A 13,758-nucleotide genomic window follows, 5' to 3' on the forward strand; every position below is an offset into this window, starting at 1 on the left:
GTGTGTGTGTGTGTGTGTGTGTGTGTGTGTGTGTGTGTGTGTGTGAGTGTGTGTGCGTGTGTGTAGAGAAAGAGTTATACACACACACAAGCAAAAGAACAAAACAGTGTGATCCATGTGTTAGTAATGCTCCAGTAGATGTAACTATTTCATTTTATTAGTCCAGCAGTATCCACATTTGACTTATGTTTCCACACTTCCTCAGCTTCTTAATGATGTAACAATGCATACAATGTCACTGCGCACCTCATCATGCATAAGCCATCAATGCAGGTAGTCAGTGACCCTGCACATTACTGTATTTCAGTATCGCTGAAAATGAATGACAAGTTACAAGGATCTGTATAGTGTCCTTTTTCATACACATAATCTTTTTGTATGTCTTCACAAGAAAAAAAAGTGTTATCAATGTATTGAATGAATCCACAATATGGAAGACATATGTAGTGGAAAGAATGCTATACAGACCCAAATCTCTGACTGCCCACATTATACCTCATTGCATTACCCATAACACTATTTAGCCACCTGCAAACAAGTGAAGTAATCTGTTCTTCAACTTTCTGCAGGAAAGGGTACATCTTTATATTCTTGGCTCAGTATACCTTCGTTATCAATCAATCCTACTTATTACCAATGGGATGCTGGGTCAGTGACCAACTACATCACTGCATTGTGCACAGAGAGGTATAAATTTAAATATATAAAATGAGCAGCACATTTTTTTCTGGCAAATGCAATGGTGTAGTCAAAAGACACTACACAAACACAATACAATGACAAACAGGCAGAGCTTGAAATAAGCATATTACACTGCATCTTTGCCTGCTTCAATTTAACACTATTAAACATATACTGAAGCAAATGCCATTTTCTCAGTGTAAGGATAAAAGCAGATAACTTACCGAAACAACACCTGTTACACATACAGCAGGGAATTATCTTAACAATATCATCATCTTCTTTCGGCTTTTCCTGTTAGGGGTCGCCACAGCAGATCATCTGTTTTCATTTCTTCCTGTCCTCTGCATCTTGCTCTGGAATTATCTTAACAATATAAGAAAAAAAATCTGTTTTCGAAAAGATTGATTTGATGTTCATCTTCTTCTTTTATTTAACTTATTTATTTGTATTTAAGCATTTGTTACATGAGATAACTGAGCTGGTTCTCTGGAAGCATCCCTCTCAACCTCTTAGTACAACAAATCTGGACAAAGCCTAAAATAAAAGGAGGCAAAGGCACCAAAACAGACACAAACTTTAAATATTGCTCTTATAAACTTAGAAAGTAGCTAGAATAACAGGATTTGTGTCAGCATGAATTTTCACAAGGATATTACGTTGAAAACTGAAATGACTCTCATTATTTATTGACATCAGTCTCCCGTGACTTGCCAGAAATCCATAAATAGTGTAAGGTACATACCAAAAATGTGAGGCAGAAATCTGGACATTTTGCAAAAATCTGGACAGTTGAGAGGTATGAGAAGTGTTTCAGACAGGATTTCTCAATTTTAGCCATGTATTTTTAAACAGAAAGATGTTCTATGGAAACTTAAGCTTTTTATATAAACTTTGGTCAAGGAAAAAAAAAACATCTAATACCCAGGTAAACATGTCATGATGTGATAAATGTTACAAAGCAAAAAGTGTTTCATATACACTCTAGCCAAAAGACAGTTATTATCATACTGACTATTGCTGTTGTTGTTGTTGTTGCAAATGCTAAGAATTATACTGAGTAGTAAGTTCAGTAAGTATGAGGTTTGCACATTTACATTGTGTGACAACAACTATCAATCTACAAACAAGCACAGTGTTGAAAATAATAATCATTGCTGCAGGAGGCAAAGTTAAATGGGTTATAGCCTGCCTAGGATATGTCCACCAGCCAGGTTCTCAAAGATTTAGGGCACCTTCCATGCATCCTAAACACAGGGAGTCTCAAGGAGAGATGTATAACATGAGCGATTACGACACTAAGAGGATCAGAGTTTTCTTGCCACTGAAGTATGTCTGCTCTTGGGCTTTGTGGAACTAACATCCACCACTCATTTAGGCTGGGCAGATAAGTACCCTTCAGAGGGCAGAATACCTTTCACTCATTGCTTTTTCTGCGAAAACTTTAGATGCTGAAGGAACCTGTGATTTCATATCTTGGGAATTACTGTTTTTATCTCTGACTGGCTAGGGACAGTGTAGTGTTGCACAATCTGTTACTATTTTGTACTACATGTAGAGACTTTAGACCTGTTTAAAAATGTGTTGTTGATTTAACGGCTTGTGTTTAGTATAATTACATATTAGGAAAAACATCTGTCAGAAGAGTTACTGACTCTTACTGCATCCACTACCCTGTGTTCTTTACTCTGTTTCAGCTTAACCAATGAGCATTCTCCAGTCTCTGAAGTTGAGTAAGGAGCAGGCAGTAGTACTTACTCCTTCAATGTCTTAGCTGGGGACTGGTGACTCTGAAGTAGACAATGCCAGTCTCTGAGACCATCCATCTTATCTGCCTAGTCCTTCTGGCATAGCACTCTGTACAGCAACCAAGTACATGGTTTTAGACATGTCTTATGTGGTTGTTATGTTGTCCTTATTGAGCAAGGAAGGGACACTTCTTTCATGTTTGGGAGAGGGAGTGGTTCCAGCTGAGTCAGAGTGCCTGATCTCTTGGCTAGTGCAAATCTCTTCAGTCATTTTTTCCTTAGGATTTTCCTATGAAAAATAAACAAAAATATGAAAATATTGCTCCTTCTACCCCACTTTTCCTTGGGCAGGAAAGATTTACTGGTACTCACTAAAAGGCTGTTGTCCACTTTTGACATGTTATATCCTGCTTTTTTCTTTCCTTCTGACAGAAAAAGAATTTTTTTTTTATTTGCTCCAGAACAACTGAATTTGAGGAAAGTGTTTCTTCAGATTTCCCTTCAAAATAATTTTCCTTTTATGAGAATGTAAACAAAATGAGCATGTTCTTTAAATCAGAGCAGTCCAAAATGACTTCCTCTCAGAAGAAATTTTAACAATCTGTTATAACTGAATTTACCTCAGCACGCAACTCTTTCTGCAGTTTGTTGGTTTTCTAGGACATTTTCATAACAGCTGGCATTATGCCTGAGACTTAAGCACCTACATTCAAATATCCTAATAAACTTAATAAAGTCACTTATGCTCACAAATATATGATGACTAATCCTAAAGCAGATATTGCTATAATTTCTGACTAATTCTTATTTCTGCTAAACTGTTTGCTAAGGCTAATCATATTCATTTTGATAACGATGGCTAAGCCTTTGAGATATATCACAAATATATATATATATATATATATATATATATATATATATATATATATATATGTTCACTTTATAATCCTGAAATCCTGAAATATCGAATTTCAGAATCTCGAGATCATAAAGCCAAAACCTTAAAATCCCAAAACCCCAGAAGCCCGAATTTCAAAATCGCGACTCCTACACTAACCATACACAACACACATGCACACACCTTCTCCCCACACACAAACACACAAACCTACACTACATACAAGCAGGGGGCAAGCCCTCCTGCAACCCTCCATATGGGGGGCTGTGCCCCCCACACCCCCTACTTAAATATACTAACTCCAAGGTCGCACTACACAGACAAACACATGAAAACACCACCATACAAGCTACATTCCCCTCGCACACACACACATCACAGTAAGAAAACACATTGACATACACTAAAGCTCCTAACCAAAACCCTTAAACATAAATACTTACCTGAATCTCCAGCTATCCAGTCACACACCTCAACGCCAGAAGCGCTAGTATAACATCTCTGGAGTTCGTGATTTTGAAATTTGTGCTTCTGGGGTTTCGGAGTCTTGAGCTTTCAGCTTTATAATCTCGAGATTCTGAAATTCGATATTTCAGAATTTCAGGATTATAAAGTGTTCCCATATATATATATATATATATATATATATATAAAACTATCAAGATCTCATGTTTAGGTTTAAGTTGGCTAATGTTGAAAACTTGAGAAACTTATCTCCAATCTATCTGCTTCTGATTTAAAAACCTCTTTAAATTCTTTCATTAAGTCTGCTTCCCAAGTTACCAAGCAGACCCTCAGGTACTGTGATGCTGTTAATGCTCTTCCTTGTGTTACTGCCTCTAGTTGTGTTATGAGAAGATTGGCTTGGTTGCACTCGCAAAATAGTCCTGAGTCCTTAATTCCCCCCTTGAAAAGATGGTCTTTTTGGTGCTTCTACCAATGAAGAACTCAAAATGCTTAATGAGGTAAAAGTGATTCAAGGGGTTTCTCAATTTTAAGCCCCCTTTTGACATTGTTAAGAAGAAAATTCCTTTCAATTCTAGATCATTTATTAAAGAAATCAAAGCATATGACCTCAGCAGAGCAAAGAATAAAAAGAACTTCAATAAGCAATGGCAGGGAGACTCTAGCAATAAAGGGGGACCTTCCCAGTCTCAGGAGCAGCCCAATAAGTCTGAATGCCACATCGTCCTCTCTCCACCCCCTCTCCATGGCATTGCAGTCATTTAATGTTGTCCACCAATCTATACCTTCACTTTCCACTCTGGAAACAAAATATCTCAGACTTTTGGGTCCTGAGAGTAATTCAGCTAGGGTGCAGATGGAGGGGATTTACTCTCATCCTGCAAACCAATCTGTACTGTTTCCCCTGATTTTAGATGACATATTGTCCAGGGAGGACATATAAAGTATGCCTGCCAGGGAAGAGAAGCAACAGTTTTTACTCCTGAATTTTTCTAATTCCAAAGAAAGATGAGATGTGGAGACAAGTACTGAATCTTTATTTCTTTTCACAGTTTGGATGTAAGGGTAGCAACTTTCAAGATGCAATCTCTTCCAACCTTGTTGTCCGTTATTCCTTTTCTCATTTACATGGTAACTCTGGACCTGAAAGATGCCTACCACTATATTCCAATCTGCAAACAATTAGGACATTTCTTAAAATTATCTGCACTTGGATATAATTATTTGTTCTCCGTCTTACCCTTTGGGTTATCTACCTCCCCAAGGTTATTTATAAAGGGTCTGCCCCCGGTAACTCCATGCTGCAGGCTTCGCGGTATTCACATTTTTACATATGTGGATGACTGCCTTATATATGATGATTCTTCTACAATCTGTAAGGATTACTTGAATTTTGTCTTTTTCATGTTTCCCCAACAATCAATCAACAGAATATGATTGCTGAATGATTAGTTAAATTCAAACACAGAATTTGTACTTGACCATTGCAAGAAATACACAATATCTCATTTTTTTCTAGAAGATCACAGAATCTAATCTTTCAGTGGCTTGAATGATGCAGTAATTGCACTAGATGGTTCATAGGTTAGTACTAGGCTAACTGCCCTTGTGAGGCATTTGGTGTTCGACATCTTACCATTCAGACAAGCTTTTTATTCAAGCTGAGTCTTGAATCGTGCTAGACACTTCAAGAAAAGAATGAGAATAGTAAATGCACTAACAGGGCTGCTTACACCAAAAACATGTTTATGGCCTTGGCAATAAACATTTCAAGAGACCTTTCAAAGAAATATGATAAACAATGTAATAAGAGACATGTGACTTGTTTTGTTTTTTGATTGATCAGTTTGTATTTTAAGTATTGGAGCACTTTTATTGATGTTTTATGGTCTGAAGAAGCAGCTATCAGCATGAAAGTTCTTACCTACTTTTATTGGATTTAATTGTTTTTATATTAAAACTTTTGCATGTTCCAGCCATGGTGATTGAGTTTGTTTTGCGCTTTTCACATTGCAGATAACTTTTATGGTTTTATGGAGTTTCACATATGAATCATTGAAGTTATATACACATATGCTGTTCTGTTTTTGTCTACATTCTTTTTTCTGTACAAAATATTCCATAACATATACAGACATGAGAAGTCAACCATTGTACGTTTGTCACTATTTAGTCCTGTAGGTCTATGTTGACCACTTACTCCTCTATCAGAACTATGAACAATTATGCCCATTGCCTTCTCTCATCCACATTCAGGTTCCCCTTTCATTATTACTCTGTCTCATCTGGATACATTGGTTTGTTAATCCCTTTCCTCTACAGTCCCTTAAATATTCCCATTTAAGTACTTTTTTATAGTATTGCAGACTGGGCTAGTTTGCTGTTTCCTCCAGTTTTATTCCATAGCATTCACTTACTTTTTTTCCATTTCACCATTCTTTTGTTTCTTCTCTTTTCAGTTTATTCAGTTTTACTGCCATTTGTAGAGTGGTATGTTGTTCTATCCTATGTTAAATCTCATTTTTTTCTTTTGTCTGTTTGCAGTGCTTGGCTAAATATCTCTTCATTCCCTCTGTTATAAGCAATATTTGCTTCTTCACCCCTCTCTCTCACTTATTGCACAATGAATTTCACCCAAACAAGCACTATCCATAGTCATTCTCTAAATCTGTCCATTAAATTCTTCCACATTTCTTTATACACATTTGTATTTTCAGAACATAGGCCTAAATCCTATGCTTTCACTCCTGCTTCTAGAACATTTCTCATCCTCCTTTCTTCATTTCCTCTTTAGTTTCTGTGCACTGTATTGCTACCTCTGCAGATATGGCAGTTGTTACATAGGCTGATAAGTGGATCTTGAGTGAGTGTGTCAGCTCAGTCAATTCATCCTATCCCTTTGCTTCCATTTACAGGACTTCTTTAGTTCTCAGTTGTTGTAGTTTTTACATCGCCTTTCCTCCATCTTCATGATTTCATTGTATACTGTTTCTCCTTTGACTTTCCTTTTTCATCTTTCTCAATTCTTTGTGGGATCTCCTTTCCCTTACTTTCTCTTGTTCTATTTTGTTCATCTCTGTTGCTATCATTTTGAGTTCCATTTGTTGACTATTACCCCTAAATGGCCAAGTTGGTTTTGTTCTCCACAGTGCTCCACTCTTTTTTCCTTTTCCTTGAGTTCCAATTGCTCCTTCTGCCCTCTTCTCAAAATCTGTTCTACTGGCCATACCTTCTTCTTTTTGACAGCCTCCTGATTTATTCTTTCCTCTGAATATCTTCACTGCCCACAATACACATACTTGATTCAAGTTCCAATCAACCACCACCATTCACTTTGCTCAGTATCAAAAAACTTGCCTGTAGCACCCCAAATAACACTTTTAATGCCTCTTCCCTTCTCTAGCTGTTGTTCCTCCACTTCCTCAAGGACCTCTGTTTCTTTACTTCATCCACACCTCCACAGTTTGTTCTCTTCAACCATTCATATACTTTAGGATCCCATGCATCCATGAATCCTCTTCATCTTGTTTCTGCCCCTATTTTTTTTTTCTTTGCTACGTCGGTAGAACCTCAGTCTCGTACTTTCTTTCTATATACTTTCTGAATATCTTTTATAATATTTTATGACCTGACTGGCAGCAGGTGTCTCAAATGCTACCTCACTCTTAGGGTTTGCTGTCATTTTATCACGTTTACCATTAATACCTTTAAATAGACCTTCATCTGCCATTTCCAAACTAGACCTTCTATGCCTAGCTTAAAGTTATTGTGTTTTTCTTCCATAATTTTCCTTACTGGTTCCCAGAATTCCAACCTTAAGTACTTCATCCCTGACTTGGTCCTCATTTTAATGGATTCCTCATCCCTGTTTCCTCTTTGTATTCTTACCAAGTCATTCAGTTCAAATGCATTCCAGGTCGGTCTACTACTTGAAAGAACAAAATGTCCCATGACCATCTGCAGGGTCTGTTCTTTGTTTTCTGCCACTAGAGTTCAAGCAGTTTCAGACATATAGCAAAAGATGTCCTCCTCTTACCTGATATAAGTGATCCATTTTTTCCTTGAACTTTTTTCCAAGACTTCCATTACTGATAATCATAGGTATCCATACATTGTTTCCATCTAGCTGTGTACCTCACAGTTGTCTTCCCTTAACAAGAAATTTTGGCACTGGTTTACTGTACATGCTCTTTTCCACCTTATGAACTTGTATTTGTAGTCACCAGAACAGCTATAAGGGCTTTCCAATCAACCAAGTCAGAAGTCCTGTTCTTGTTGAACAAGATCTGTGCATTCTTCCCCCAATCGTCCATTATTGTCTGAGAGTTTCAACAGTACTTAGCAGCTGTGTATGGAGGAACTTTCCTGTACAAACTGCTTCCTGATTATTTGTATGTATTTTAGCTGAATCTTCTTTGTCAGAATTGTGACGCCAACATTTATGATTGAAATTGACATTAATGCTCCAGTCAACATTATTTATATAATTTTTTTCAGGCCATATGACTTTCACTTTCTACACTGATCTTGGTAGTGACCAGATCTTAAAAGTACTGCTGAAGGGTTTTGCCATGTTTCCTTTCGTTTATTTTTCATACTCTCTTGGGTATCCACAACTGGTAGCTCCTACCCTTTATAGATGGCCTCGTGCACTTGCTTTTCTGTGATGCCCTCATTCAGATTTCCCTTTCTATATCTGCAATTTTTTCCCAGTTCTGTCCTTCACAAAGAGTTTATGTCTCCTAATTTTCCTTCAGCATATAGCTGTTCATAAATCCCACTATGTTTTATTTTACCACCCCCGCCCCCTTTCATGACAGGCCGTTTAACAACATGGAGAGACAATACATGGAGTGTATGCTCCATGATTTGTTGAGAACTTTTTGCATACCACAAGATGTACTAATCAAATAAGTTATCTCATTAGCATTTAAAAGTATGGCTCCAGTATCTAACATATTTTTAAATAAAACAATTACATCTACGAGGCAAGATTCATCATATTTTTCATGTTATATACTTTATTTATTAATATATTTATAATTGTTTACTAGAGTAGTACACTGATCACTACTGACCTGTTTCAGACTCACTTCAGGTGAAATACAAAACATTTTGAAAACAAGAAAGGCACCCAGCATTTAACATTAGCTACATATAAAACCTACATATGTGCATTACCTCAAACAAGCAGAGTATGATTCATGATATTCACATTAGATCCTAAGGTGGGTCAGTCTTCAGTAACTCTGTGAGAGGAGAAGAGAATTAGAATAGAGATAGCAGTAGTGTGTTAGGTGTTATGTCTGTATTGATTTGCTTTAGTTTGATGAGAAAAGCTTGCCAATGTGAAGAGTCCAAATGGAGAATACATGGACAGTTCTATGGGGTTTGGTTCTAGGAGTAATCAGAGCTGGTGTGGCTTGTGAGTAATGTCTCAGGTTGTATGAGCAGTTTTTTTCATGATGTTTAGCTGCAAGGGGGGTAATACATGACATACAATTAAGACAGCTTAAGCAGAAAATGCATGAAACAGTTCAAATACTAAAACATAGCTGATGACTGCTAGTATTTTCTGACATGTGCATTAGTCATTATGAGAATTATGAAATACGATGTGTCAGCACTGGATGTTAAAAGCTTGGGACCCCAATACCTTTGATACAGTTATTACCCATTGTAAATATAGTAGCTGTTCTGTTCTTTTTAAAGAATATATTCTACCTGCTATAATTTCATGAAATAAAAAAAGGTATGGTTTCTGTATGGAGTGGTTTCTGGCCCAGAAATTGTAGTTATTGATTATTTGGGCAGTTTTTTCCATCACTCTAAACTTTTCTGGTTTAAAAGCCTACGTTTGAGCTTGTTTCCCTCTTTTCCTGTAACTGTTCTAGTCCAGATACAGATTTGCTGTATCCAAGACTGTTTTAAGCTTCTGAGCCCCCAAGCCTTTCTGTGTTGGAGGGAAGCCTTCTAGCTTATCAGTGGAAGTGGTAAGCATTAAGTAGCCTATCTACCACAAGAGGAGTGGTTTCTGGCCCAGAAATTGTAGTTATTGGCCATTTAGGCAGTCATTCAAGCTCTTTCATCTATTCTGGTTTAACAGCCTGCATTTTAGCTTGTTTCCCACTTCTCCTGTAACTAGTCTAGTCCAGATACAGACTTGCTGTATCCAAGACTGTTTGTAAGCATCTGAACCCCCGAGCCTTTCTGTGTTGGACTAGCTTATCACTTTGTTGCTGGCCCAGCAGTTGTAGTTATTGGCCATTTGGGCAGTTTTTCTATCTCTTTCAACTTTCTGTTTTAAAAGCTTGCATGTGTGCTTTACCCACCTTTCCTGTGACTAGTCTAGTCCAGATACAGATTTTCTGTATCCCGGACTGTATATAAGCTTCTGAGCCCCCCAAGCCTTTCTGTGTTGGAGGGAAGCCTTCTAGTTTATCAGTGGGAGTAGTAAGCACTAGGTAGCCTATCTACCACAAGAGGAGTTGTTGCTGGCCCAGCAATTGTAGTTATTGGCCGTTTGGGCAGTTTTTCTATCTCTTTCAACTTTCTCTTTTAAAAGCTTGCATTTGTGCTTTTCCCACCTTTCCTGTAACTAGTCTAGTCCAGATACAAATTTTCTGTATCCAAGACTGTATGGAAACTTATGAGCCCCCAAGCCATTCTGTGTTGGAGGAAAGCCTTCTAACTTATCAGTGGGAGTGGTAAGCACTAAGTAGCCTATCTACCACAAGAGGAGTGGTTTCTGGCCTAACAATTGTAGTTATTGGCCGTTTGGTCAGTTTTTCCATCTCCTTCAACTTTCTGGTTTAAAAGCTCGTGTTTGTGCTTTTCTTGCTTTTCCTGTAACTAGTCTAGTCCAGATACAAATTTTCTGTATCCAGGACTATATGTAAGCTTCTGAGCCCCCAAATCTTTCTGTGTTGGAAGGAAGCCTTCTAGCTTATCAGTGGGAGTGGTAAGCACTAGATAGCCTATCTAACACAACAGGAGTGGTTTCTGGCCCAGAAATTGTCGTTTCTTGGCTGTTTAGGCAGTTTATCCATCTCTTTCAATTTTCTGGTTTAAAAGCACACATTTACACGTTTCCCGTCTTTCCTATAACTAGTCTAGTCCAGATACAGGCTTGGTGTATCCAGGACTGCTTGTAAGCATCTGAGCATTGCCAAAGTCTGCACTTCAATTTTTCCCTTAGATCTGCTAGTTCTCTCCTCTCCTGCATCTTTACTAGCTTATTAGTCTGGCACTTTACCAAACTTCTTGTAGCAATTATTGTAGCACACAAAAGTGCTATCAGCACTAAACTTTCTACAAGGAAAAAGCTCCAGTACTTATTATTAATGCCCACCACTCCAGGCATGTCTAAAGGTCAGTTCCTTGTGCTTTCTCCTATTAACCTGGTGAACTTTGACATCCTGAGGCATTGTAGCAACTGCCTGATGTACACCGACAGCCCTCCCGTCTTACATCCCAGGACTCTGACTTGTGAGAGATGCACTTATATAATAGAAATTGGAATAGCTGGTCAAGAGGAGAAAGTCAACACTTGCACCACACCACATGGAAAACATAGCCCTCCAGAGCACACACCAGCACTGCCTTCACATAAAAATACAAACCACACACCCACCTTTGCGGAGGTTCACAATAAAAATCTACCCAAACAGCAGAGTGTGCCACTCAACCACAGCCCCAAGGGCAAAACAGCATGCCCAACACACTAGTCATAGGTGACTCGATAGTGAGGAACACTGATGTCCCACCAACTAGGTTGAATAAGGAATAAGTAAGACAGCGGCCTGTCAGGTACCAGGATCCGCCACATAATGCACGCACTCAGGTCCCTCAAAAACAGGTACAAATATGACTGTCATTGTACATGTGGGTGTGAATGACCTGAGATGTACCTCCCTGGTTACATGAAAAGAGACATGGAGGAGCTCTTGGACAATGCACACAGGCTGGTATCACCCTAGCCCTGAGCAGCATCCTACCATCACCCAGAATGATACAATGGTACAAGCAGAAAATGATTGATTTCAACAATTGACTAAGTTTCTGGTGTCATTCTAAGGGGATCCAGTACCTGTCTGCCTGGGATGACATGATTGACAGACCTCTATGCTTTGCCAGAGATGGCCTGCATCTGTCACCCCTGGGCTTCCAGATACTGGCCAAGGCTCTTGCCACCCCTATAGTGCCTTTTTAGGCAGTGTTCCAAAGAGCAAATTACCACCATAATAGCTACAAACAAATGCAATCTGATGGTCACGCTGCTCAAAGCTAAAAGTCTAAATGTCAAAATGCACTCGCTCAAAGCACTCTTTAAAATGGAGAACATCAAAATGTGTGCTGCAACAGAGATCTGGTTTAAGGCAGCAGAAAGCACCCTTGCACTACCAGTCTATAACTGATTCTACACCTTTCGACCCCAGAACTTGGAGCAAAGCTCCAAAGGCAGTGGTGTTTCCATATGTATAAAGGATTTTCACACCTCCAGACTGGTAGCCCAACATAACATATCAGAGATACTTCAGGTGCAGCTAACATTGGGTAAGACAACGGGTCAGGTCGTAGCCTGCTATAGTTCCCCAACCATGTCTCAAGACTCACACTCCACATTCCTAAGCACCCTAGAGAATATTAGGGTCCAACCTAACACTCTCATACTGGGCAACTTCAACTACCCCTTCACTAACTGGAAAAACTACTCATGTACCAATACGCTTGCCCAACGTTTCTTGTAATTCATTAATTCCAATGCCCTGGACCAGGTCGTTTTACCCCTACTAGAGCTAGCATCATCTTGACCTGGTCATTACTAACATGGACAACTGTTGTTCTACACCAATAGATAACTCCTCCATGGTTAGATCCAATCACAAACTAATCACCTTGGAAATCCACATCCCTCCTACCCCCTAACCCTGCAAAGGTAACCACTATGAAAAATGTCTCCAAAGCTAATTTTGGGCTCCTAAAAACAGAGGTGGATAAATACACAGCACCCATTCAAATGTAGAATAGTTGCATGACCACCAAATCATACACCAGTGCACTGTATTAACACGTACACAAATGCATGGATCGCACCATACCCAATAGAACCAAGACGCTCTCCTCCAAAAAAGGAAGCCAATCTGGTGGTCCCCTGCCATAAAAAAACTCTACAACAGAAAGAGGAAATGTATGTGGAATAAGGTGAAGTCTCAAGACTGGAAAAACTCCCTTATCAGCCTCAACAAAAAGTTGAGATCCCTCATCAAATAATCTAAAGCTAGCTATGAAAACAGAATTGCAGCAGATAGTAAAGACAACTACAAGGCCTTCTATAGTTATGTAAAGAACCTCCATGACAATACCCAGATTTTCTCTGAGCTGCTGCACAATGGTACCTCCTATACCAAGCCAACAGATATTGCCAATATACTGGCCAAAAGATTCAGTGCTGACGTAACACCTCTATCCCCCCCAAATGACCAATCACAAGGCCAGTAGATTGCCAGGCACCCAGTATTACTGCTGCATAGGTTAAAACAGCACTATTCAAGGCCAGCTTCTGTGAGACCTGACAATATCCCTGGCTGTGTTCTACATGAATTACAGAGTGAACTGGCATCTCACCTGTGTGTCTTGTTCAATCACAGCCTCACCTCAGGCTTTGTCCCTACCGAATGGTGGAATGCTACAGTCATCCCTCTCCACAAAGGAGGAGCGACTACAGACCCTGAGAACTATCACCCCATTAGCCTGATGAGTCTGATATGCAAAGCTATGGAATGCATCATCATACACCTAATAAACAAGGATATAGAGAATCTCCAGACTCTGGATCCCATACAGTTTGGTTTTGTGAAAGGTGGATCATGCCTGCTCAACTTGGTCAACTTCTTTGAGTCAGTCACCGGAGCTGTGGATGAAGGCAAGGTGGTTCATACAGGCTACCTTGATCTGGCCAAGGCC

The sequence above is a fragment of the Protopterus annectens genome, chromosome 1.part2, assembly GCF_019279795.1.
Source record: "Protopterus annectens isolate FY-2018-M chromosome 1.part2, PAN1.0, whole genome shotgun sequence".
NCBI lineage: Eukaryota > Metazoa > Chordata > Ceratodontiformes > Protopteridae > Protopterus > Protopterus annectens.